Below are 27,044 nucleotides of genomic sequence, written 5' to 3'. Positions count from 1 at the left end.
ATCCATAATTTTGGTTTCAACAGGAAAGTGTCAAGTGCTTTATTTTCAAATTTCTCCGTAAAGAGGTTGGCTACTACAGGGTATAGTGGAGACCCCATAACTACTCCAGATGTTTTCTCAAATAATTCTCCTTGGAAGGTAAAGAAAGTGGAACGAAGACACATTTCAACAAGTTTTGTAGTTTGGGGATCTATGACCTATTTAACAACATGTACAACTTCCTCTAAAGGGATCTTAGTGAAGAGTTGGACAACATCAAAACTCGCAATTTTATCACCAACATCCAGCTTCTATTTTATAATGAATTCAACATAATGGTTGGAACCTTTTATGAATGAGTTGCTCTTACCAACAAGAGGGGCCAAGGTGCTAGCAACATATTTTTCCAATTCATATGTGGGAGCCCGAATAGTGTTGACAATAGGTCTGAGAGGCACACCTGCTTTATGGATTTTTGGGGCTCCATAAATTCATTGGGTGATTTCACTGTTAGGAATGCCATTAAGGACTCAAACTTGGATGAAAGAGTGAAGAAGTGTCTCTCTCTTGAGGTTGATTGAATCCACCTTTAGTGTTAAAAAACGACAAATTTTATTGGCTAGAGTAGAAGCACAATCGATGAATTCTAGAACAAAAATAAAGACTAAAGCAAACATGATCAAAGAATTGGAGTCAAATAGTCAATTTGTTAGGTTTTCCCAAAGGCGGGAATGACACCAAACAATTATTGGAGTCCAAAGATAGAGAAATACGAAACTTAAAAGTGACCTTCAAAACTTATGAACTTGACTTTTCATATTTGGTTTCAGGCTATCAACATAGGGAAGAAGAGGAGTAGAGAGTACAAGAACTATAGAGAACCCTCAATGTAAAGGAGTCACAACTTAAATAATTGAAGGAGAAAACAAGAAAACAAATTAGAGATTAGAGACTGAGGAGAAACAATATTAAGATAAAATCAACGAATATATGATTTAAATTGACTCTATTCTTAAACTAGATGTAGCTGGAGATTATAGCTCTGATAAGATTAAATTATTTTAACTAAAGGTTACTAATCTAGAAGAGAAAATAACGAATCTAAATTTAGAAAAATAACTCATAGAAATTTGGTTTGTAGAAATCAATAAGAAAAAAAAAATATTACTAAAGGAATCCAATCCTTCCTAAAGAGTAAACGAGGAGTTAAAATCTTTAAGGAAGTTTATACACAATGATACATTGGGAAGAGCTATGACAGCTTAAGTAAGAAATAAGGTTTGGGACATGATTAATGAGAAGATTACAACAATAAGGCCTTGCGTGGATATATTATAGCACCGTGAGTGTCATTATCCCTAATGCTCAAATAGACATGAGGAATGTAGTCCATGTTGTGAATGAGAAGCTAAAGGAGGTCGATCAACATACCAAATTTGAATTCCATTGATGAAAGTGTTATAAATTTTTTTGGTCTTCCTACTAGAGCAGAATGCATTCTGTTTTTTTGTAAGTCAAGGAAGAAAGGAAAACTCTAGAAAAAGACCTTTGACTCCATTCTTCGCATGCACATTTTGTTTGAGAGGCTTTGTCATTGAAGTACCAAACTTGGTCATTGTTATCACGAGGCTCTACAAGACAATAATGGACCATTTCCACATGGAACATTGTATTTCTAATAATATTAAGAGCATTACCAGAGTCAAACAAGATTGTCCTCTCTCTTCAACATTATCTAGGATCTAAATTTTTAACTTGAAAGGTTTCATAGAAAGAATACAAAATTTGGTGATGGGTGTATCTTACACCATGCCTTCGTCTCATTACTTCTCATTTTTTATGACATGGTCTTCCTAACCTCCTCTGCTAATGTATCACAAAGACACTTGGATGCACTTGCCAGCTCTTGTGATCATCACCAACTTGTAGTTGACCATAGACTAAGGTTATGGTCTGTAAAACAACTTTGTCTGCCAGACTGATTATAGAATGAAGTTATGTATTATAAAGGGTTGTAGTTATAATTTTAGTAATGTCCAAGTTTAGAAATTTTCTTTCCGAGTTTTAGAAAAAGTAGTGTCCAATCCTATAATAAGTATAAGATCTAGTCCTAGCAGCATAGCCAACATCTTAACCCGATCAACATCTTAACCAAAAAAAGGACTATGTTTCACTTGTTTTATTTGAAATTCTCCAATGTATACATCATTTTATTTTAAGACATAAAACAAGTTATCAAAAACATGTACTAACAAGGAGCCACTGCAGTGGCGGTAGTCCCTGCCAAGGTCTGCAGGGAATTGCAGAACTTGGAAAAGTTGGCCTGGCGGAAATTGTTCCAAGTCAGGAAAGGATGGGAGGTAGAGGTCAAGGAATAAATGGAGTGAACCACAAATAAGTAATTCATATAAGTCGCTGAAGGCAGTCAGGTACTCTCAGCCGTAAATCATTTCAAAGTGGATGCAAATATTACATAGTAACAAAATAGCTATGGGACCAGTGCGTTGACTGGCCTACATGCTGCAAAGCAGCGACCATTTGCACCCATCTGTCCAGGTATGAAAAAAACGATTATGAACGTAAAGAAGCTTTATTTGAATGAAGATGTTAAATAGAAATGCAGAAAATCATTTAGGAACAGGGTTTGGAGATACAAAGTGATCCCTTTCAATAATGCTCAACCACAAATAAACATTATGTTCAATCTTGACTGAAAAATTAATTTCTTATACTGAAAAATATCTTTAAATCTTAAAACCAACAATTCATATAAATCGATGTTTAAACCTTAAAACCAGTGATTCATATAAGTCGCTCAAGGCAGGCAGGTACTCTCAGCCGTAAATCATTTCACAGTGGATGCAAATATTACATAGTAACAAAATAGCTATGGGGCCAGTTTGTTGACTGGACTATGTTAGAAGCACTTCTTGTTGCATGAGTTGCATCAGCAACAACAATTCCTATGTCTGCCTTTTTTAGCCTGCAATCGTTTAACAATCTCGTACTTATGCTCTGCAATGACTAGTCAAAATCAGGAAGGATATGGAATCAAACACTAATTAAGGAAATGAAAAAATAAAAGTATATGAAAAAACACAGAACTAAAAGATAATTGTTGCTCACCAGGGAAAACACTAGCAAAACCATCAGCCTTCTCTATCAGTTCATCAACTGGCGAAGCTGCAATTGATTCATCTTTGTCCTGACCTAGTAAAGAGGATGATGGATACATGTTTGTACCCATGTCCAGTCGGCAACCTGTCTCCTTGGCAATAGCCAATTGATCTCCTGATGAACATTTGCAAGTAAATAGTTAAATGTTGGCTCGTTGCATTACAAAAACAGTAGTGAAACTGATGACAGCATAACCTCACCATACCTGTGATCATTTTGACATTTACACCAAGATTAAGAGCCCTTGTGATTGTTTCAGTACTGTCATGGCGTGGGGGATCAAAAAGGGGCATCAATCCAATAAAATGCCAGGGCCCTCATGGACTCTCCTTCCTGCCCTTTGGAACTTGCTGCAAAGATTTTGAGATAGCTTTAAAGATATACATAATCAACAAGAAGAACTTACTGGGAAGATTCAGCCCATGGATAAAGCAAAAGAAGCCATATTATTAACCTGATATGCAACTGCAAGAGAGCGAAGTCCTCATTCAGCAAAGTTGTCAATAACTGTATGAACTCGCCGGTCAATTTGTGGCTTATTATGTGCGAGGTTAAGAATCTAGCAGAAGGTATTTGGTCATTTCAGTTTTAATAGAATGTGTACAAATAAGTTTTGAAGCACTTTCTAAACAATACAGCTCATTACCAAGTCTAATGAAGAAGGTCAAACCTCCAAACAACAATACCTGCTCTGGAGCACGTTTACTAACTTGATGCATTTTCCCTTCATTGTCAATATAAGTGAGAGTTGTCCTCTTGTCAGTTGGATTAAAAGGAAGAAAATGGACCTCTTGAATGGCTGCCCACGCCTTTTAGATGCATGGATGTTAAAAGCCACAACAAAAGATACAAATCAGTAAAATAAGCATAGGCCTTCTTATGAACTAAAATTTGATATGATGACATTAAAAAAATACTTTCCTCCTTAGGATCCGTAAGCATCCCAACAATTACTGCATCAATGGCATCTTGATTCTCTGTTCTGGATGCTCTTGCAGCCTTCAGGACAACAACATCCTTGTCATATCCTTTCGTGAAAACCTATTCATGACAACAAATAGTAATTGATACTTGTTTGAAGGAAACTAACAGTATTGTATCATCCAATATTACCACGGACCCTAACTAGCCAATTTGGTACAACTGCAGTATCACCAAAAATTATGTATTTATGAAATAAGAGAAAGGACAAAAAAAGAATTAGAAGTCCAGAATAAATACCGACCTTTTGGAAGTGGCCAACTTGGTTTGTACTGTTGACAATATGTGCTGGTTTACCAAAAAAGGTATGGACCCCAGTAGCAATGACAACACATTCAAGTTCACCCTGTTTGCAAGTAGAGCCAGAATAAACCCCATTGCCAGGACCCTTTGTTACTGGTAATGACTGACCACTGAGGGCAGACTACACACATTCAAAAATATTGTCATAAAACGTGGCTCAGGAAAAGTACCAAAACAATCGAAGTTAATCCCAGAAACCATATAAAAGCATACCGAAAATTCCAGCACTTGTAATCAGAAATAAGAAGTAAAGAAAAGGATTGGATTAAGACCTGATCAATCTTTAAAGGATCTCCTTCAAGAAGACGTGCATGCGCAGGAACAATATCTCTAAGTTTGATGTTGATTATGTCACCAGGAACAAGCACTGCTGCATCTTTTTCATTCCATTGTCCATCTATGAGAACTTGTTAAGTTCAAAGTCTTAAGTCATTGGCCAAGGAATTTAAAACTACAGCACCCATGATCTTAAGAGGATTCTGAACATCCAATTGCATGCTTCCCCGCAAAACCAAGGATAGAAAACTGAAAATATGGGGGCTGCCACTCATACAAAAGATAGTGAACAGACCTTGCTCTTTGGATCCAACCGAGTCATCAGTGCTGCAGCAGCATTGCCAGCATTGTTTTCCTCTATGAAACTTATGGTAGAGTTTATAACAAGCAGTGTTAGAATACCACCAAAATCTTACCAGTTAGGAGGTTTTCCCTACAAAGATACAATATTTTACATGATTAAAGCCTCAACTAAAAAGAGTGGAAAGGGTATGCCCTGACTGATACTGGCTACAAGAGAGAAATATTGTGACACGGTAGAACAAGAAGCCATCTTCTTTTCCGATAATATGCACAGGAACCATAAGGATGAAGTAATACTGTGAACTACTAAAAATACAATAGAGGGGAACGATATCCAATGGGAGAGACCAAATGCCACACTACTATTTACTATCAAACGAACACAGAAAACACAAAATTAGCAACAGTACTAGCAAATATTATTAATGATGAAAAAACAAAAGAATAACCATGACCAATTTGCCAAAAAAATACAATTATCAGAAGGAATGGCCACAGTTTAAAGATATGTGTTTAGTTCATGGATTGATCAATGGGGGTATATTATGCAAGCATGTTGAAGAGTCAAGACAGGCAGACAGACATGTTTGATAAACTGAATGTACACATTGTAGGTCCGACTAGGAAAAGCCCTTGCAGAGAAGAAAACACCATAGAAAAAAAAATAGAACATATAAAAGTAACAACATGATATTTGTGGTGTAAATAGCCAAGAGTTTTCAAAAACAGAGAAAATATGGGCCATGCATTTGAACGTTAATCTCTAAAAATGGGGATTTGAGCCAGCCGAGCGAAGCCAGGAACTTCTCGTTTTTTGAATTCGAAATTCGAATTAATTTAGAAATAGAGATTTGACCTGAGTGATACGTTTCACCCTTTGGTGTTTTTATATCGAAATTGGAATTAATGAAAATCAGAGTTATCCATCTATGGACATGGATCCCATCCCCTTTCACAAGTCGTTGTACTTGATGCAGTTACGCAGATCACTCCAGATTTAGTGCAAACGTAGTTAATGCAGGTAGGGCACCAGCGTGAGAGGAATCTGAGAAATCTGTTGAAGTTAACCAGAGAAATGTATATCAGTCATTCTCTACATCACTACTCAGCTCGACGTTTGCAAATTCTGTGGAAGTTACCAGAAATGTATATCGGCCATTCTCTCCTTCGCGCTTTGTAGATTGGAAACCATGTCAGCACTCTTCAGATCTATGGCATATTCAGATGGTGTCTGGGATAAATTCTTTCCTGGTAGTGCTACCAGATTTTACCCAAAGCAGTCACCCTGTAGCATTCGCTTCGAAAATATAACTCTACGTTTGACTTTGGATCACATCTGTTTAATAACATGCAAAAAAATTAAGCAAATTGTACAATTAACAATAAACAGAAACATAGGTAAAGTAAAATAATACCAAATTCAATACAAACCTCTGTGGTGCCTTGAGGGCAATGTACGAAGCTGTCCGCTGATTAGCAAAGCTCTCTTATCATAGCTAGTTATTAGTAGATTTTGTATAGCACTATGCCATAATTCCATCTTCAAACAACATAAATTCATTTTAAAGTCCATATAGTTTGGTGCTATTTATAAAGTTTACCTGGTATGGTAACATATTGCTTCTAAGTAGTTTGCAGCACTTAATTTAATAGAGGAAAGTGCCATAGTACAGAAAATTAAATAAATTATTAATAATTAATAGATCTATACAGGGAAAATAAATTATTAATACTTAATAGATCTATCCTGGGTATGGATTATTTAGGTTTAACTATTAAAGCAGATATTAAGCTATTAATACTTTGATATATTTAGCTACTAAATCAGCTATTGATACTTGGGACATCTATGCATTTCGATTTTGTAGTGAGATGAACGTACCATTACAACTGTTCACCAGGGTTCCAATTCCCTATAATCCAACCCAACGTGTATAGCAGAGTAGCAAAGAGAGAGGAGGCTAGGTTGAAAGTGCTAAATAGTTTGGTGGAATCTGGCAGTTAAGCCCATGGAAGTTCATTTTTGCAATGTAGCATTTCAGTGTATGTATCTGAAACTAGGGAAAATTGGGAAAAAAAACAAATAAGAGATGCCACCTCCAGAACTTCATAGCTTTCAGGCATAACATAGGAAGAAACAGAAATGAGTAACCGATTCAATATACAATTTGTCATTTAACTTCACTGGATAATAAGCACCATGTTTAATCAATCTATGGAACCTTTGGTGTTCGCATTCAGCAGCCGTAGATACAAAATTATTGCTCATATGATGTTGCATTTGTTGTATTCAACGATATAATTTAAACCAAACACGGTACTTTTTAAGATGGAGCAAAAATATAAATACAAAAGGTGGCAAGACAATGTCTGATTGTCAAGCTTCAAGCATGTTGCAGAATGCCTTCCATTTGAAATACAGGACAGAAACAGAAAAAATACAATCACACATGCATAAAGACTTTCCAACCTTCTTTCCTGAACCGTTACCTACATTACCCAAGAAAAAAAAAACTAACAAAACAAGATGGCTTACAACAAGCTCATTATGACTAAAATTTGAACCGACAACTAGGGAAAATTTTAAGAACCCCCCCTAAATTTATAAATATAATAAATGGGCGAATCTCCATGGTATATAGGAAAAATGGAAGGCGATTTTATCAATAATATAATATGTATATATAATTTTTTGGCGAATCTCTCACCAGGCATGGCGAATATTTTACTCAATTATAAAATCTTTTAAGATCATGGCGAGTCTTTCACTAAATAATAAAACTTTGTAAAGTCCTAGTGAATCTTAGCATAGGCTACATGTTGGTTTAATTCCCCCATTTAAATAGGCTACATTCCAGGTGAATACCATGGGTCAATACCATGTGCCGTTTTTGTGAATACCATGGGTCAATACCATGTGCCATTTTTATTTTTATTAATTTTAATATTAGGGTTAATAATGGTTTTTTGCATGGTATTAATAACAATCTAGTCCATGGTATTTGTCCCATAGTATTTTGGCCATAGGTTTCACCTAAATATAACTCATTTTTGAGTGTTCGTAAATATAAGGTGACTTATGGAGTAAATATAAAAAAATGTTTTATTTGTTTACCATACCTCTCGTTTATTTATATTTTTATTAATTTACCATACCTCTTTTACAAATATGGTATTTGGCCCATAGGATTCACTTAAATAAAACCTCTTTCTTGAGCCTTCATAAATAGAACGAGGGTTATGGACTAAATATAAAAAGAGGTTTTATTTATTTACGATACGTCTAGTTTATTTATATTTTTATTTATTTACCATACATTTAGAGTAAGTATAAAAAGACGTTTTATTTATTTACCATACCTCCACTTTACTTATATTTTTATTTGTTTACACCCTTACATGTATATAAGGTGACTTATGGAGTAAATATAAAAAATGTTTTATTTATTTACCATACCTCTCATTTATTTATATTTTTATTAATTTACCATACCTCTTTTATAAATATGGTATTTGGCCCATAGGATTCACTTAAATAAAACCTATTCTTGAAAATGGGCGAATGGATTCACTTAAATAAAACCTATTCTTGAAAATGGGCGAATGGAAGGTTGTAAGTCCTAATTTCAAGGGCTAAATTTGCCTTTTTTACCCTCTCCCTTAAAATAAGGTGGGCTATTTGAGGTGATTTGTAAAAATGTACTATGATACAAAATATTCGTCCACTAAAAATTTAAAACCCCTTAATTTCGCCAAAGGGCGAACATTCGCCCCTAAAATTATCCTTGCCGACAACAGAAATTTAAAATCTTCTCTTCTCGGTTTGAAGTAGCAATGGAATTTAAAATATTGAAAGTACATTTTCTTCGTAAATGAGTGGAAATTGCAAGTTAAATAGTTCTATTACAGTAAGACCATAATATGAAGAAACATATTCATATCACTTTTGCATTTGTTGTGTACGTGAAGGCCGCCATGTTCCTGGATTTTGTAATCTGTATAACAAATAGTTAGTTATAATAAAATGATAACATTGTGAATTGAAGAGAGGACATATTTGAGACAAAAGATGTTAAGGCATATGTTGATGTACCTTCCATTTGTTAGTTGACATGTAATAGCTCACTATCTTCATTGAGTGTGAACTTGCTCTGAATTTTGAAGTCACGTAACATGTAAACAGTGGTAGCTTTCTGTTGCAAATATGTCTCATATGACATTGCTTTTAAATCAGGAAGTAAGTCATGTAATAAGGGTTGCCTGATAATGCACTGGACAAAGTTATTTGTAATGGATTCTATTACAGCATTTATACAATGCTTGTAGATGAAAGGGCAATTATCATTGCATTGTGAACAAAAAATTGTTCCATTGGTTATCACTATGGATGAATTCACTGGGGAGTTACAAATTGCACAAACAGGTTCGAAAGGAGTTGAATATGGATTTGTTGCCATCAGAGTACCTTTGACCTGTTTATAAAATATTCAAACGTTAATTTACATTATTACATGGCAAATGCAAAGCTAGTAAAAACATCATTATTGTTATACTTATAGCATAGGTAGATGTAGTTAGTTTTCTGAGATTTTTTAGTGCATCTGTGTTAAGTTCAGTCATGAACGTTGACTTTGATGCCCTGAATATTGTTTCTTTTGTGTTTATCTTCTTTGTTAAATTTTTGAAAAGGATGAGGGGGAAGTCTCCTTTCTGCAATTGTTTTTCCATTGAAAGGAAAAATTGTTCATACGTGTGAAACAGTTGCAACTGCAAAAGAGAAATTGTTATCTATTGAAAAATACGAAAAGTAATATGCAAATACATTGTTCGTATGTGTTGAAAAATTGCAAGTGCAAGAGACAAATTACAATAACTATATATTGAAGTGATGCATGTTATCTACTGAAAATTAGGAATAAGTAACATGCAAATACATACAGTTGCATTGTCATTTTCTGAATCTCCATCTTTGATATGGAGTATGTAATGCAATCCAACCCGTTTGGCAAGTGTAATGGCTGCAGCGATTGTGCCAATTGGGTACATTTTTTTTTGTTTGCAAATTGCCTAATGGTTGTATTGGGAATGAAGCAATATTCTTTGCAAACTTCAGGTACAGTTTCTATGATACTTGATTCATTAAGCAAAATTATTTTGTCACAGTCACCACGATCATAAACAGTTTTAGGCAATATCCCGAAATTTGTAATTGAGATGTTGTGGCCTTACAAATTTTTCTGTTCATGTCGCTCCACTAAATGTGCAGGTACAGTTAACGTTATAGTCATCATTCCTTGAGCATCTATCAAATCAACTCGTAATATTTGACGTGATTTGTTTGCTTTATCAAGGAATGCAATATAGACAACCATTATGTCTCCAACAAATCGTTGCCCAATTCTATTACTATTGAGATCTTCAATTGATACTTTAATTGGCAGTATCTGTTTTTGCCTATTAAAATTGCTTAGTTAGAAATTGCTATAAACATTTCTACAATGCTATGTTTCTCCTAAAAACTGAATAAGCATAAATAGATTAGAGTGTTGTGTTTCATATGCATACCTTTTTGATGTATCATTTTGTACATTTGTTGAATCAAGTTTTGTTGTGATTGTTTCACTTGGACTAACACAAGTAAATGCACATTTCAATATGATGTGGATATTATCACATGTATTTTGTGATAAGCAATCAATAAAGAAATTATGATATGTAACTTGTACATGTCTTCTTGCTGCATTGTCTGGGGGGGACTTACTACTAGTGCTTTTTCCACTCGTCCAAGATTTTCTAATTTATATACATTTAAATATACATATGTAAAAAGAGAAGGCATATATAATAAACATTAATATTTTAAATAGAAAATAGCATATTTGTATAGTTGTCATACACATACCTTTTCAAAACAAGTGGTTGGCTTGCCTTTTCTAATTGAGTTATGCGCTCTATTTCTTCAATTGTTTGTTTTCCTTTTTCAGGATTTATGCTATGTTATAGAATAGCAACATATATTTAGTTCAATTTGAAAGAGCATATAGAAGTAAAAAGTGAACAAGAACATTAAAACCATAGAACCATACATATGTAAAAATAGAATGCATATATAGTAAACATTAATATTCTAAATACAAATTGGCATATTTGTATAGTTGTCATAGACATACCATAGTAAACATTAATATTCTAAATACAAATTAGCATATTTGCATAGTTGTCATAGACATACCTTTGCAAAACGAGTGGTTGGCTTGCCCTTTCTAATTGGGTTATGCATTCTATTTCTTCAATTGTTTCTTTTCCTCTTTGAAGATTTATGCTATATTATAGAATAGTAAGATATATTTAGTGCAAATTAGAAGTAAAAAGTGAACAAGAATATTAAAACCATAAACCATACATATGTAAAAATAGAATGCATATATAGTAAACATTAATATTCTAAATACAAATTAACATATTTGTATAGTTCTCATAGACATACCTTTGCAAAACAAGCGGTTGGCTTGCCCTTTCTAATTGGGTTATGCATTCTATTTCTTCAATTGTTTCTTTTCCTCTTTCAAGATTTATGCTATGTTATAGAATAGTAAGACATATTTAGAGCAAATAAAAAGAACATATAAAAGTAAAAGTTGAACAAGAACATAAGATCCATAGGAAAGGAAAGGCAAGAAGAATATACTCTGTTTGTTTATGTTCCATGTTGTTGTTCTTTTTTCTTGGTCGTTCTTTTCAATTGAAAAAGGTTTTACTGGCACAATCTGCATTCATAAATAGATGAGGTCATATCTGCAAATTTATGATAGGATGCTTGTGTTGCTTAATTGAAAAGGGTGTCTTTGGCATAATTTGCATTGATGAATACACGACCTCATATATGTAAATGTACGATAGAATGCATAGTATGTATGGTGTTATCATTTGGTTTAGTACAAAAAGAATATTGTAATATGCTTTAGTAAAATAGAAATGGTAAAAACAATGAGGTATTGCAAAAATGTCAAAATTTGCAATTTTGTAAACTGTTTCATGTGTATATCATAGCTAAAGGACAAGAGATATTGTATCATGGTCAGACCAATATGTATCGAATATGAAAATTCTATATTTTATATTAGCTAGATTTGCCCAAACATGGTCAATGAATGATTTATGCATGGTATTAGTTTTGTCAATAAGGAAATGAAGATTGTAGTTTTCCATGTAGGTTTCTCGCTGCTTTGTTTTTTGATTGCAATGTACCATATCAATATTGAAGTCCCCTAATATAACTATGATATTGTTTAGATCTAAGTGGCATAAATTTTTTGCAATGACATTCAAAATATTGTTTAGATTTGCATGTGGCGATGCATATATATTGAGTATTGCAATTTGTAATGCGTGAACTTTTATTTTTGCGAGCAATGCTTCTACAAATTGCTCTTCAAAATGGGTATGTTCAAGGATAATGATATTTTTCTTTATCAATATCATTACTCCATGCTTAATTCAACTTGAGATGCAATAGAAATTTTTGAAATATTCATTTTCCAAACACAATGACATATGTGTTTCTTGTAAGCATAAGATATCAGATTGCATTGTGTCATAATCATTGCATACGTCAGTTGTTAGGATATTCCGACACATAGGATATAGTTAAGTTCAACTTGGTCTAGTATAGAGTTAGGCTAGAGTTAGGTAAAGTGTGTTTCTTTACCGTTGTACTTTTTGTAACTTGCAATCCGACGGTCATGATATGTAGTGATCCGACGGTTCACTCTCACCTCGGTATTACCGACACTTGATCCGTGGCTTGACACCCGATTGGTCCATGAGTTCTATTTAAAGCGCATTTAGGGTCATTGTTCGGGTAATCCGTGCATGAGAGAAGCTTATGTAAATTTTCATTCTTTGATTAATAAATTGCCTGTAGTACCCACGTTGGGACAGGCCGTGGACTGTTTCCCTCCTTGCACTCTGAGGGTTTTAACCACGTCAAAAACACTGGTGTATTGATTTGAGATCTGGTTGTGAGCGGTGTCCTTTTGGTATTCTTTCTGTGGAACTTACCCTGTAAATTCCTACATGGTATCAGAGCTATTTGAGAGCCGCGTCCGTTGGTGATCCAAATCTGAAGCCGGTAGAACTGCATGTGGCTGTCGTTTCCTAGATCTGCTGTTTCTGACTGCTTTCGGGCGGAGAGGACTGCTCTGTTGCGTTCGGAGCATCTGTTCCAGTGAGGAACCCCTTTCGTTTCACGCGAAAAGGTTTCCGGTAGCCCTAGCTGCGTCATTTTTCAGATCGGGAGGTATACAGTGTTTCTTTTGCAGTTTACTGTTATTTTCTCTCTGCTTATTTCGGTCTCAGTTTATTTAGCCTTTTTTTTAACCGGATCTATACCTTTCATTTCTGCGTATGCTCTTTGCCCTGCGACTCTGTGCGATCTGGGCAAATCAGAAACAGAAAGGAAGGATTTTTCTCATGCGTATGCTCTTTTCCCTGCACCTTAGTGTGATCTCGGAAAATCAGAAACATTGAGAAAAATATTTAGTTTTTCGGCTAAAGCTAACTTTGAGATTTTTTTTTAAAATTTCTAGTTTTTTGGCTAAAGCTAACTTCGAGCCGCAAGGTTCGTTTTTCTTTGCATATTCGTTTTGGGTTTTGTGTTTTGTGTTTTGTAGGGAAAAAGAGCTTTCTCAAGGCAAGCACGCAAACCAAGGCCCCCCCCCCCCCCCCCCCCTCTCTCTCTCTCTCTCAATTTTTTTTTATAGATCAATTGGTTCAAAGTTATTTTAAGAGAGTAGAGGTCTTGGGTTCAAGTCTCCATTTTGTGGGGGCGGATTTTTTCATTCGCGCACTTTGCCAGCAACGTCAACAATTCTTTTTCAAAAAGCCATAACTTCTTCATCCGGAAGCCTTTTTCAGAGCCGTTTTTTTTAAAACCGCCTATTTTTTCGAGATCTATCCATTGGAACACTTACTTTCAGCATCTTCAGCTTCAGTTTTTTTTAAAATGGAAAGTCCATGCCAAGTCATTCTTGACAGCACTAACTACTTCCAATGGGTAGAATACATGGAAGATTTACTTAGAAGTAAAGGTCTCTTCAGAATAGCCACAAACCAAGAGAAGAAACCAAAAGATGAAGACAAGGCGGCAAAATGGGAAAATAGACAAGATCAAGCACGTGGTTTGATAGGGATGTCTATTTCTCCTGATCTTAGATTCCACATTGCAGGACTTGAGACTCCTCATGAAGCATTAGAAAAACTTGCTAAAGTTTTTTGGATTAAAAATGAAATTAGAGCCCATCAACTTGAAAATGAGCTGCTTACTTTGGATCCTAATAATTTTTCTTGCATTGAAGATTTCTTGTCCAAATTCAAGACCCTTAGATATCTCTTGGAAGGTGTTAAAGTTAAGAAAGAAGATGGTAACCTTATTTATTCCATCCTTACTAAGTTGGGACCAGCCTACTCTGTATTTGTTTCCACTTTCCATTCTACAAGAGAAGCTTTCATTTGTCAAGGACAAGACTACAAGGCCCCTTCCTTTGACTCCTTTTGTGATTCCTTAATAAGAGAACAAGAAAAACTCTTACACCTTGGTCTTCTTAATCTTGGAAACTCTTCCACGAAAGCGTTAGCCGCCCAGCAGCAACCAAATTCAAAGAATCCTAAGAAGTCATATCCTCAAAAGAATGGTCCTAAACCATCTCAGCCTCAAAATGAAAGATCATTTCAGCAAAATGATAAGACCAATAAAAACAAATGGAAGAAGACTGATAGACATTGTAACTTTTGTAATCAAGATGGCCACTTAGAATCTAAATTCTTTAAGAAGATGGAAGCCTTGGAAGTCGCAATGAAGAAACATAACATCCATGTGGAGCCTACTTGTGGCTTCGTCAGATCCTATCAGAGTTTGGCTTTGAGCAGCAGCATCCAACCACACTTTGGTGTGATAATCAAAGTGCCATTCAGCTATGCAAAGATCCAGTCCAGCATCAGCGTAGCAAACACATTGAACTACACATGCACTTCATCAGAAAGCTCATTCATGACCATGTTCTTGAAGTGCAATATTGTCCAACAAATGATCAGGTTGCAGACATCTTCACAAAGGCTCTCACAGAGGCGAAGTTCACTAAACTTCGATATATGCTTGGAGTTCAGGAAGTTGTCACTAAGGGGGGATAGGCTCTAGTGCCTCCTTCCTTCTCCTATTGTGTCATATTTGTAAATCCTTCAATCCTATCCCAAGTTGTTCTTAAGGGGGGATGTTAGGATATTCCGACACATAGGATATAGTTAAGTTCAACTTGGTCTAGTATAGAGTTAGGTAAAGTGTGTTTCTTTACCATTGTACTTTTTGTAACTTGCAATCCGACGGTCACGATATGTAGTGATCCAACGGTTCACTCTCACCTCGGTATTACCGACACTTGATCCGTGGCTTGACACCCGATTGGTCCATGAGTTTTATTTAAAGCGCATGGAGGGTCATTGTTCGGGTAATCCATGCATGAGAGAAGCTTATGTAAATTTTCATTCTTTGATTAATAAATTGCCTGTAGTACCCACGTTGGGACAGGCCGTGGACTGTTTCCCTCCTTTCACTCTGAGGGTTTTAACCACGTCAAAAATACTGGTGTATTGATTTGAGATCTGGTTGTGAGCGGTGTCCTTTTGGTATTCTTTCTGTGGAACTTACCCTGTAAATTCCTACATCAGTAAGATGTGCATGAAGATTACAAGTGTTCAATGAAAGAATAAAGATGGATCGCAATGATTGTATTGATGAAGAGTCATATTCTAATTGCCATTTTGCAGTGGTTTGCAAACGTTGCATTTCACAATTTACTTTTTGCTTAACCTTAAAATTATTGTGTTTAAGAGGATTAAGCAAATACAATGATTCTATGTTTCTGACACGTGATAGTGCTGTGTATACTAGGCCATGCACTTGTACTCCAGTAGGGTCGAATGCAAGCCTATCCAAGGTTAAGCCTTGTGATCTATGTATTGTGCGTGCACATGCAAGTTGAATTGGAAATTGTTTCCGTATTTTCAATTGGGCCATCTTTGATGTGATAGGCATTGCTTTTGATATTCGCAGTATTGTTGTCCAATCATGTGCTATGTCTAAAGTATACAAATGAGCTAGTTTTCTAGATTGTCAATGACCAATATTAGGGTCGTGGAACTTAATACATAGAACATCGACCTTATCTATATGGGTATATGCTTTAACTATTCCATCTGCACCATTCACTAGCCCATCTGGTGCATCATAATTGCAAGCATACATTTCAACTAACATGTTCAAATTTATCAGAAGGTGCGAAGGCAAAATAGCTGTATGTTGATGGGTTGGGAAATTGCGGTTATTCTCCTCATTTTCATCAATTGCATTAATTAAAATTTCTTTGCCAGGCATCAGCATTAACATTTTATTGTTATGCATTGCAACATCTTTGTTTTTGTAAAATAAATAGGGAAATGTCAAATCATTTGGTACAGGGCGCATGCAACTTGTATTCATATATGTTATATCATCAGATGTTTGGCAATTTGTTCGCATTATATTTAACACTGATATGAATCTCTTATTTGTTTGTCGCATAGTCATATGCAATTGGAAGCACTTGACATTATCCTTCCAGAAATCATGTGTTATAGACATTTTTGTGCCTTACAGCATTGAGCATGAAATGTCCATAATCTAAGGGATCCAAAGTCCCTAAACATGTTGTTCCTACCCCTAGAGGAACAAGGCTAACAAACCACATCAATTCACAGAAGTTCTCCACCAGAAACTGCTCAAAAACAAGTCAATTCAGGATCAATTCATTGGCTCCACTAGCTGTCTGCGCTGAATGTCAAAGCCAACACTGGCTACCTGCACTGCAACGTAGGTAGAAGCACTACCAGGGTGCGCTGAGCGAGAGTTGACAAATGGCAAGTTCATTCCAAGAGGTGTCAAGACCCAGGAAGATTCCAGAATCTTCCTCAATGACACTTGCCTCAGTGAATTCGACTAGTGATGAGTAAGAGGTTCCAAATCTCCAAGTGGAAGCAAGAACCTCCAAGTGGAATCAAGAACTGACAGAGGGGGAGGACACTAGTCAGATCTCAAGCTGACTCATCCTCTCTCCAAACATCTATATATGGATCTCTCCTCCATGAGATCTAGAGGCTGGAATTTTGTTATTGCAAAGAATTGCTGTTGGTTTGAGATTGGAATCATTGGGTGCTTAATGCTTTGAAGGGGGTGAAGATAGGAATTCCATTTGCTGGGAAGGAGATGCTGGATTGAAGCCCTCAGGGTTGTATCTCTTCCTGAACCTTGTTATTCATCAATAAAGCTATCTTGGTTTCTCCTATATACTGATGTATCTTTGATGTATGATTGCATTAGTATGTTTAGTTTATTTCTAATTCTGAACTAGTTATGAATATGAATCCATGTCTTGTGTAGTGTTCTCTTCTTGTGATCTTGCAGAAATCTCTTGAAGCTGGGCGAGCGAGAAGGAAAGTAGCTGGGAACTCTCAAAGAGAAGAGAAACCGGATCGAGGGACAAACGGAAGACACCGGTTAGTCCATCCATCTCTCTTCATTCTTAATTCATAAAGGAAGAATACTAAAATAGCTGTCTCTGTTTGTTGCTAAGGCACTGTCACACCTTAGGTGGATAGGATCGTCTTGCATAGGCATTTTTCCCCACAACAAATTGGCGACTCCGCTGGGGAGATTTGTTTAGTCATTTTATTTGTGTCTCTATCATTGTTGGTTTCATAGACTCAACAGCAACAATCGAACTGCATCTGCTATTCTCAGATGCAAAGTAGACAGTTGCTGCTTTGATCCAATCACTGGATTTGTCTATGATCTGAACAATGGGCTCACAAATGATTTGATGATCCTTTGTGATAGATCTTAGTGCCCCCTCAAAGCATCCCTTTGATTGCACCTTGCTTGTTGCTTTTATTTGGCCTGAAACAGTAGATTAATCAGCAATCTGTGACCCAGAACCCAGTGAGAAACTCTCGTTTCTCCTTCAGCGCAGACCCTGTGAAGGGGTTCTGCATTTCAACGCAGGTCCTGTGAAGGCTACCTGCGCTGAATGTCAAAACCCCTGTGTTGAGGTTGCGCTGATCCAGTTAGGCCTTGTGCAGCTGGGGTTCTCTGCTCTGTTTTGCCTTGTTTTGATCTCTGATTTTTGCAGCCTGTAACCAGAATAGGTACCAGTCTGATAACTCCTTTTGTACAAAAAGACTGTGAGTGTTTTTATGTGTTTGTGGCGTCATTTACAGTTTTCCTTTGCATGAGTGAAATAATCATCCTGTAGCCCTTGATTCAGATCTGTTGATTGCGATCTTAGGAGAGAGTTCATTGGCTGATTACAGTTGATTATACATTTACTTTTGCTTTTGGTTTGAGTTTTTCTCTTTTAAGTGTCGAAACAAGTATTCATTTCGGAAATCGTTAAGTGTTGTAATCTCTTCTACCCTCTCTGATTTCGAAAAAGTAAACTTGTTTGTATTTGTCATCTAAAAGCAAATTCAAAGTTGTACAAAAAGCTTTCTTTGTAGGCATCAATACTAAGAAAGTGGAAAACAAACACCTGCATTGTGCATTTGCATCTTGATAGTTTGCATGCTTGATTTAGAAAAAGTGCATTAGAGTGTGCTGAATTCTCTTTGAGAAAAGATGGTGTCTTTCTTTTCCCTTAGTAGCTAGGATTTTCATAGTTGAAAAGATATAAAGCTTGATTATCATCTTTAGACTGCATTTAGGAATTGTATCATACATCTCGTGGTGAACCTCAAAAGGCAAACTTCTAAAAAGATCAACCTAAAATAAATTGAATGAACTTAACAACGCTTTGCAACATAACGCACAACATAGAGGTCTAGGCTAGAGACGTGTTCCGGCATCGTAAAGCCTGGTGATTGTCGATCTCGTTGATGGTGGGTGATTCCTCGTGAGGGACGATAGCGCCAGTACGGATTGTGCTCCCACGTACCGTCGCGTATATATTGGGTGACCCCTAAAGGCATAAAACCTTTATCCTTAGCAAGCCGTGTCGGCCGCCCTACTGATCGCAATGCACTAAACACAGCATTCAGGAAGATCGACCGCCCGTACCCTAAAAAGTATTCTGCGGTTTTGCGAGAAGTTTGGCACACCCTCTACCTAGAACTCCAGAGCAGTTCCTTTTGGCCTTTTTCAGACTCTATAACGGAAAAAGTCCATCCGAGTATTTGTCACTTCGGGCTCGTTAAAATATCGAAGGAGACTAGAGTCATCTTTAGCTTTTTCTCAACTCTTTAAAATTGAAAAAGCAAGTTGTGTCTAAAGCGTCGTTAAAATTTATTTTAAACGGAACAATCACCCCTTATTCCTGCGTTGATCTTTAGGTTGAGAAAATGGAGCACACCAACCAAGGAATTCCCCTTGGTGGAAATCCTAGTCCCTTCTCCTCTTGGGGAGATGTTGGTACGCCCCATATGGCCACATTGTCGCTTCCAGGACTGACAATTGGCTTGCCGGTCTGGCTCTTTTCAACCAATGTCGTTCAGAACACCACCATTCCTGAACAGTCGAATCAACAGTTAGACCAGACCAGAGTTGTCCACCAGCCTTCTACTTCATCTAATTCTTCCTCTCCTCCTATTCTAATGTAGGCATCTGCTATTCTCAGAAGGTGACTTGGTCTTGCTTTATGACTAAGAATCCGATAAATTGGGAGCAGGTAAATTTAATTCTTTATGGATGGGCCCCTATATTGTTAAACGAGTGTTAGCAAAAGGAGCCTACGAGTTAATGGATTATGACGGAATTCCATTGGCGCAACCCCGTAATGGGTTGTACCTCAAGCGTTACTATGCTTAAATAGTAACCTGTATGCTTTTGTTGTATTTTGTTTTCGCTAAAGTGTTTGTTTTGGTCGAGTAATCCACCTTTTTACATTTATTGCAGATGTCAAACCTTCTGGAGACATGTGTTGGATATGCCGACGGAGCGAGTCGTAGTTCGCGGAACCTGTCCTCCGCAACCTGGGCCATTTTTTATCCAAGCGGCGAGTTAGTAAGTTTCAGAGGTGTATGTATCGGGCAATCAATGAATAACATCGCTGAATATAGCGCGTTGATAGAACTACTCTCTGATGCCATCACCCATGGTATACGCCGACTAATCGTCAGGCTAGACTCACAACTCGTAATACTACAACTCAATGGTATATATTCCGTCCGCAACCCAGCTATTTATCGCATGTTCCTAAGGGTTAAGATTTTGGAAAGACAATTTGATTTAATTCAATACCAGCATATTTCCAGAAACTTAAACACATTAACCGACTCATTAGCAAACTATGTGTTAGATAAACATTTGCAACATTTATAAAAAGAGACACATCATCAATGTTGTACATATGGATCATATAACTCAACCAGAATAAACCCCGAAAATCAAAATATATATATAAGTTGTTTATCGTTTATACATAATGTTCTGTAACCAAGACAAAAATCGGTCGCATGACCCAAAAACTCAAAATGCTAGGGGGCACCCTAGCCTAGTGATGCTCATGATAGCACGTCACGGCCTGTGCAATCATGCGTAAGAGACGAGTCCATCGTCTAGGCACACCAGTAGTATGCCGCTGCAACTGTAAAGGTAACTCGTCGATCCTCACATCGGGAATGCCGAGAGTAAGGCTCTCAACCTGCTCCTGCACAGCTGTAAGGGTCTCGGCCACATCAAGGTCACGAAGAATAACCCTCCCAGCAGTCTCCCCTACTGGGGCAGCAACTGGCGCTCTTGGGCGAACTGCTGGACGAACAGGACCAACATCTGCATGCACACATGAGTTTGATTAAAGTCTTGATAGAATAAAGCACAAGGACATTATAAATAAAAATAGTAAACAGTGATATGGTCGAATATTTTACCAATAGCGCCCCACTGTTCGCCATTCGGCAGTACCAAGTCCGGATCACCTCGGAAATCCATGCCAACATATGGATACTCGCAATAGACCATCTCCTGACGCTCGAACCATCTGAAGAAGGTATCGGTGAAAGAAATCTGAGATTGACCAGCATGCCTAGACATGTGATCAACCCATCTCTACATGCGTGGCTCGGTAGGAGAAGGCAAGTCGAGTGCGATATACTGAGGCTGCATCAGTGGTATCTTCTCCAAGGCAAAGGCAGTCAAAATAGAACCAAATCCAAAGTTCTTCAGCTTCCCGTCCTTTACCTTGGTCAATTGACTTTTCATCTAAAGAAGTACTGCATCACACCAGTTGAATATTTTCGGTTGGAGGCACTCCAAGGCGTGCTGCACATAGGATCTGTTGGCGACATGAAGAGATGCACTATCGGCCATCCTACCAATAGTATACAGAATGGACCTGAGAGCCCTGTCAGTAATCTCACGGATAACGACCTTGCCATCTCTACTCGGCTGAGATCCTTCCCTGCAATACTGGCGGACATAATCTCTCACAGAGTCATTCCCTCGGGCCGAACCTGACAAAGAAATGGAGGCACCCCCCCTTGACAAGCCAGTCAAGAAGTAAATGTCTACTACAATCAAGGGGATAGATTTGCCCCTAATCTGAAATACTTAGTTGATAGAATCCCAAGCATCAAGCATATACTGCAGTAAGGAGATTTGCGCTCTCATACTAGAGATACGGAAGAACTTCAGCAGGCCACAGTTCCGCAGCGCGTTCACCGTGACAGGATTATGGAGGGCAATCATATCCTCTTCTTCATGTTCTCGTTCTCACCATGTAAGGGTCATTTTGCTCCAATAATCTCTGAAAAACAAAACATGAGAGGAGTTAGATCCTGGATTTGATGAGAAACTGGCAAAATTTTCATCAAAAACTGGGCAACAAAACTATTTTCTATACCCAGCGCAACTAGCCAGTGTTCCACCTGCGTTGAAGGTCAAACTGCCTTCATGCAGCTTGACATTCAGCGCAGGTTTCGAGTGAACCAGCTGCGCTGATGGCAGAGCGCCCTAACAAAACCCCAGGGGCTCAGGGAAATAGGAAAACAGGCACAGAATGGAAAAAGGAAACCATGAAAAGAAAGAGCTAGGGTTTAGCTCCTACCTGGTCCAGACGACGCCGAAAATCGTCCGCAAAATCTCCCGGAATCAGCTGATGAAAATCAAGGGGGAAGAGGCACCTCCAAAGCTCCAACAAACCAAGTTCAAATGAAATGGTAAAATGAGAGGTAAAAACACTTTTTAATTGCTTTTTACGTAGTTCAAAGCGAAATATTAGGGTTTTAATCTCGTTTTCAAGCAAATGTTATTCATTTCTAACTAGTTTGATGCAGCAATTGAGGATACAGTACTATCTTTGAAAAGGGCAAAGCTAGTTATGGTAAAAAATCAAAAAATTTGACCATATATATCGAGCAGTTTTAGCACACAGTTCATGCTCGTTAAAAAATAAACGCAAGATCCGAGCAGTTTTATCGTATAGTTCATGCTCGTTAAAAAATAAACATAAAATCGAGCAAATGTTTCCACCCGCGTTTAAGCTCGTTAAAAAATGAACTATTCTGGTAAATAACCACTGTGAATGTAACATTATCAGCGATTAAAGCCTTGGTCGTGTTTGCCCGTCACCTCCACTTTTCCATTGGCCGATCATTCACCTCCATATGATTGTTTACCCATTTTGAGGAACCGCTGCGAAGAGTGATTTCACTAGCCATCCTTGTGACACTACCGTGATTGGAAAATTCCAACCTGTACCTGGAATCAGCTGCTAACATGTTTAATCACTTGTTCCTCAAAAGACGAGTCTTCTTTAAGCTCTTTTCATCTGACTCGTAAAATACGAAAAGATTGCCGAGTCCTTGGCCTTCCAGCTCGTTAAAGGGACAGGAAGTGCTATCCCTCCTCTAGATTTTAATCTTTTTGGACCTGAGGGATTATTGCACAAAAAGATCGAGCGCTTGTTTTATTCGGCTCGTTAAAACTATCGAAAACTCATCCCTTCTGTATTGTTTTATACTTTTTCAGACTTAAGGGATTAGATGTCGAAAAAGGACTTTTGGAGTTAACTTTATGTATCTTTTCAGACTCTCTAAAAATGAAAAGAACTGAGTTATCTTTGTCGTTAGACTCGTTAAAATCATTAAATAGCGACAAACTTGTCTTTAGACGAGAACGAGTTTCACTATCGCTAGGCTCGTTAAAACATAGCGATGGGCTTGCCTGAAGGGCAGGTTATAGAACAAGCATATGTTATCCTCCTCAAGCTTGACAAAAATAAAGAGGTACTAGTCAGTAATGACTAGGGAAAAATTGGGAGAAACTCAAGAAAACTTTGATGGTAGCAAGTCGCTCTTGAACATGACACTTTTCCTCCGTACCACAATCGGGCTGGGTTGTTTCATTCACCGGTCACATCACCATGGTCTCGCCATACCATCCATATTTGGGGTAATGCTACCGATCCATCGCATCAGTGTCGCCATATGTTCAAGAGAAGTCGTTCAGAAAAGTCAATCGTGTCCCATCCACTGTCGTACATTATCCTTCATCCATTCATGACCGCCACCCTGAATCATATGTCACAGATCGTTTTCACCTCCATCAAAATCATTAGCTCTGTTCCGTGTCATTGATGTGGGATTCATTAAGGCCCCCCTTTGACGGATCGCTTCTTGTCGACATCAGCTCATTATCCAAGAAGTTGATCTAGGAACAACCCCTTCAGTACTTTGAAGCTTGCATGCCTCAATGGCAAGTTTCTCACTTCCGGCGACAGGTATACATCAATGACCTTCGACCGAAAGATTTTGCGTGGTGTTCGACGCCAAGTCCTTTATTCACACCACGTGAATTGTACTGCAGTACCTTGAGGGTCATTATCATTATCAGTGATTCCTCTCGCGCTTGTTAACAGTTTACCTCATTGACCGGTAATCAAGCGATGTCTTTCCATGTTCGACTTCAGAACATTTCTCACATGGATCGACTTGTACTTAGAGTGAAGATCGAATGAGTTTGAAGACCCCGGATCTAGTTTCATCCATCCGGGTTGCGATATATATTCAGGAAAAAATAAAGACATTGACATGTACATCATTGCAGCAGATAATCATCCTACCCAAAGGATGATAATTTCATCAAAATTATCAGTCTACCATCAGAGGATTGTCTGTTCTATGTACAGAAAAATGAATTTATAAAGCTGAGCAAGGGAATGCCCGCCTCAGCTAGATCATGAAAGCAGTATGAAAAATAATGTATTGTATTGTATCTTATTACAGGTCTCCTCCCAGCATTGGATGAACTTCAGATCCTCCTGATAAAGCATTTCACCCGATAAACGGCCTCATACTTTAGGGGGCAACTGTTATAGAAATTTTTGTGCCTTACAGCATTGAGCATGAAATGTCCATAATATAAGGGATCCAAAGTCCCTAAACATGTTGTTCCTACCCCTAGAGGAACAAGGCTAACAAACCACAGCAATTCACAGAAGTTCTCCACCAGAAACTGCTCAAAAACAAGTCAATTCAGGATCAATTCAGTGGCTCCAATAGCTGTCTGTGCTGAATGTCAAAGCCAACACTGGCTACCTGCACTACAACGCAGGTAGAAGCACTACCAGGGTGCGCTGAGCGAGAGTTGACAAATGGAAAGTTCATTCCAAGAGGTGTCAAGACCCAGGAAGCTTCCAAAATCTTCCTCAATGACACTTGCCTCAGTGAATTCGACTAGTGATGAGTAAGAGGTTCCAAATCTCCAAGTGGAAGCAAAAACCTCCAAGTGGAATCAAGAACTGACAGAGGGGGAGGACACTAGTCAGATCTCAAGCTGACTCATCCTCTCTCCAAACATCTATATATGGATCTCTCCTCCATGAGATCTAGAGGCTGGAATTTTGTTATTGCAAAGAATTGTTGTTGGTTTGAGATTGGAATCATTGGGTGCTTAATGCTTTGAAGGGGGTGAAGATAGGAATTCCATTTGCTGGGAAGGAGATGTTGGATTGGAGCCCTCAGGGTTGTATCTCTTCCTGAACCTTGTTATTGATCAATAAAGCTATCTTGGCTTCTCCTATATACTGATGTATCTTTGATGTCTGATTGCATTAGTATGTTTAGTTTATTTCTAATCCTGAACTAGTTATGAATATGAATCCATGTCTTGTGTAGTGTTCTCTTCTTGTGATCTTGCAGAAATCTCTTGAAGCTGGGCGAGCGAGAAGGCAAGTAGCTGGGAACTCTCAAAGAGAAGAGAAACCGGATCGAGGGACAAACGGAAGACACCGGTTAGTCCATCCATCTCTCTTCATTTCATAAAGGAAGAATACTAGAATAGTTGTCTCTGTTTGTTGCTAAGGCACTGTCACACCTTAGGTGGATAGGATCGTCCTGCATAGGCATTTTTCCCCACAACATCATGTGTTATTGTTTGATTGTTGATTCTTGGTTGTTCAAAAATAAGAGAGTCTTGGATAGGTTGTGCTTGATAGAAATCACCACAAAATATGATGTCAATGTTGCCAAAGTATTTGGTTTGGACATGTTTTATGTTTCTGAATCTACTATCAATAGAATATAAGAACCGACTACCAATCATCGAGACCTCATCTATGAAAGCTAGCTGCAATTCTTGATATAGCTTTGATAAGTTGTCCAATACTTCTTTGCTGAGTGGGAACAGTTGAGACTTGTTAAAAGGCATTAGCAATGCAGAATGGATTGTTGTTCCACCTGCATTATATGCAGCTTTTCCTGTGTATGCTAATATTAGACCTTTTGGTTTCATAGGATCAGTTGTGTTTTGTGAATCATAAATTCGTATAAGCATTTGGAAAATTGCTTTTGCTGTGAGTGTTTTACCTACGCCTGCTCCACCTGTAATAAAAAGGTAAATTGGTTCCTTGGGGTTTTTTTTTTTTTTAATTGCAACATCTTTTACAATTGCTTGTTGCTCTTTGTTCAACATTCTTCTAAGTTTGTAATACTCATTGTTCTCCATTAAAAATGGATGGGCAGTGATTTGAAATCCAAGATTGATTTTTTTCTTCATTTCAAAGTGTTTTGGAAATTGCAAGTCCGATTGCAAATCATATTCCTCATAATGGGAACTGTTCTCTTGGTTTCGCATATTCATTTGGTTAGTATTTAAAGAACTAATTTGCGCATTTGTTGCAGTCTCTAAATCACCCCATGTTGGATTGATGTTATATGTAAATTTGGCTTCATTGGCTTGAATTGTTTTTTCATGTAATGTATATGCAGAGAGCCATGTAGACAATTCTTGTTTCAATGTACTTTCACAATTTTCGAATGGCATATATAATAATAATTTCTCTCAGCAGAAGTTTTCAATATCATTGTGTTTGTTATATTTGACAAATCGTATAACATTTGGTTTTTTCCTTTTAGATATGGGTGTGCCATCTTTCCTGTAATTTGATACAAATTCTGCAAGGCAGATTTTGCTAATGGAACTTGGGCGTCCAATGTAGTAGTCAATAATGGAATGGCACATAACATCTTCTGAATCATCAGGTTCTTGTTTCAAAAGAATAGGCGGTTTAAGCATAAATGTGCGTTCATCAACTGGAGATGTAAACGAATAATGGAATGGCACATAACATCTTCTGAATCATCAGGTTCTTGTTTCAAAAGAATAGGCAGTTTAAGCATAAATGTGCGTTCATCAACTGGAGATGTGTTTACAAATATACATTCCATTTAACTACAACTCAATGGCAATGAAAGTGCTATATGCACTGCTTGTTGAGCTGACATTTGTTGTAGATTGAGTAATGTATTTCCAAGTTTACGAATCATTTGCATAGCATCAATTTCATTTTTCTAATGCTCTTTGCGTATTCTTCTAAATGCATTTGTCATAGACTTGTCAATTTTGGTCATATATGAACTACAATATGATGCTACGGCATATGCATTTAGCACAAATTGTGCATCTGTATTTGCATTCCATAAAGTAGGCATAGCCTTCGCAAAACTGT

General features: G+C 37.4%; 1 pseudogene; it reads right to left on the bottom strand.

The window, feature by feature from the left end:
- Positions 1-1,241: 1,241 nt before the first annotated feature.
- The window catches only part of LOC149172692 (plasma membrane ATPase 1-like), a 38,020-nt pseudogene continuing 12,217 nt past the window's right edge, over positions 1,242-27,044 (bottom strand).

The sequence above is a fragment of the Pinus tabuliformis genome, chromosome 4_2, assembly GCF_031772625.1.
Source record: "Pinus tabuliformis cultivar Carrire ecotype Pingquan chromosome 4_2, CPIR1, whole genome shotgun sequence".
Taxonomy (NCBI): domain Eukaryota; kingdom Viridiplantae; phylum Streptophyta; class Pinopsida; order Pinales; family Pinaceae; genus Pinus; species Pinus tabuliformis.
This window is presented reverse-complemented; position numbering and strand designations above follow the sequence as displayed.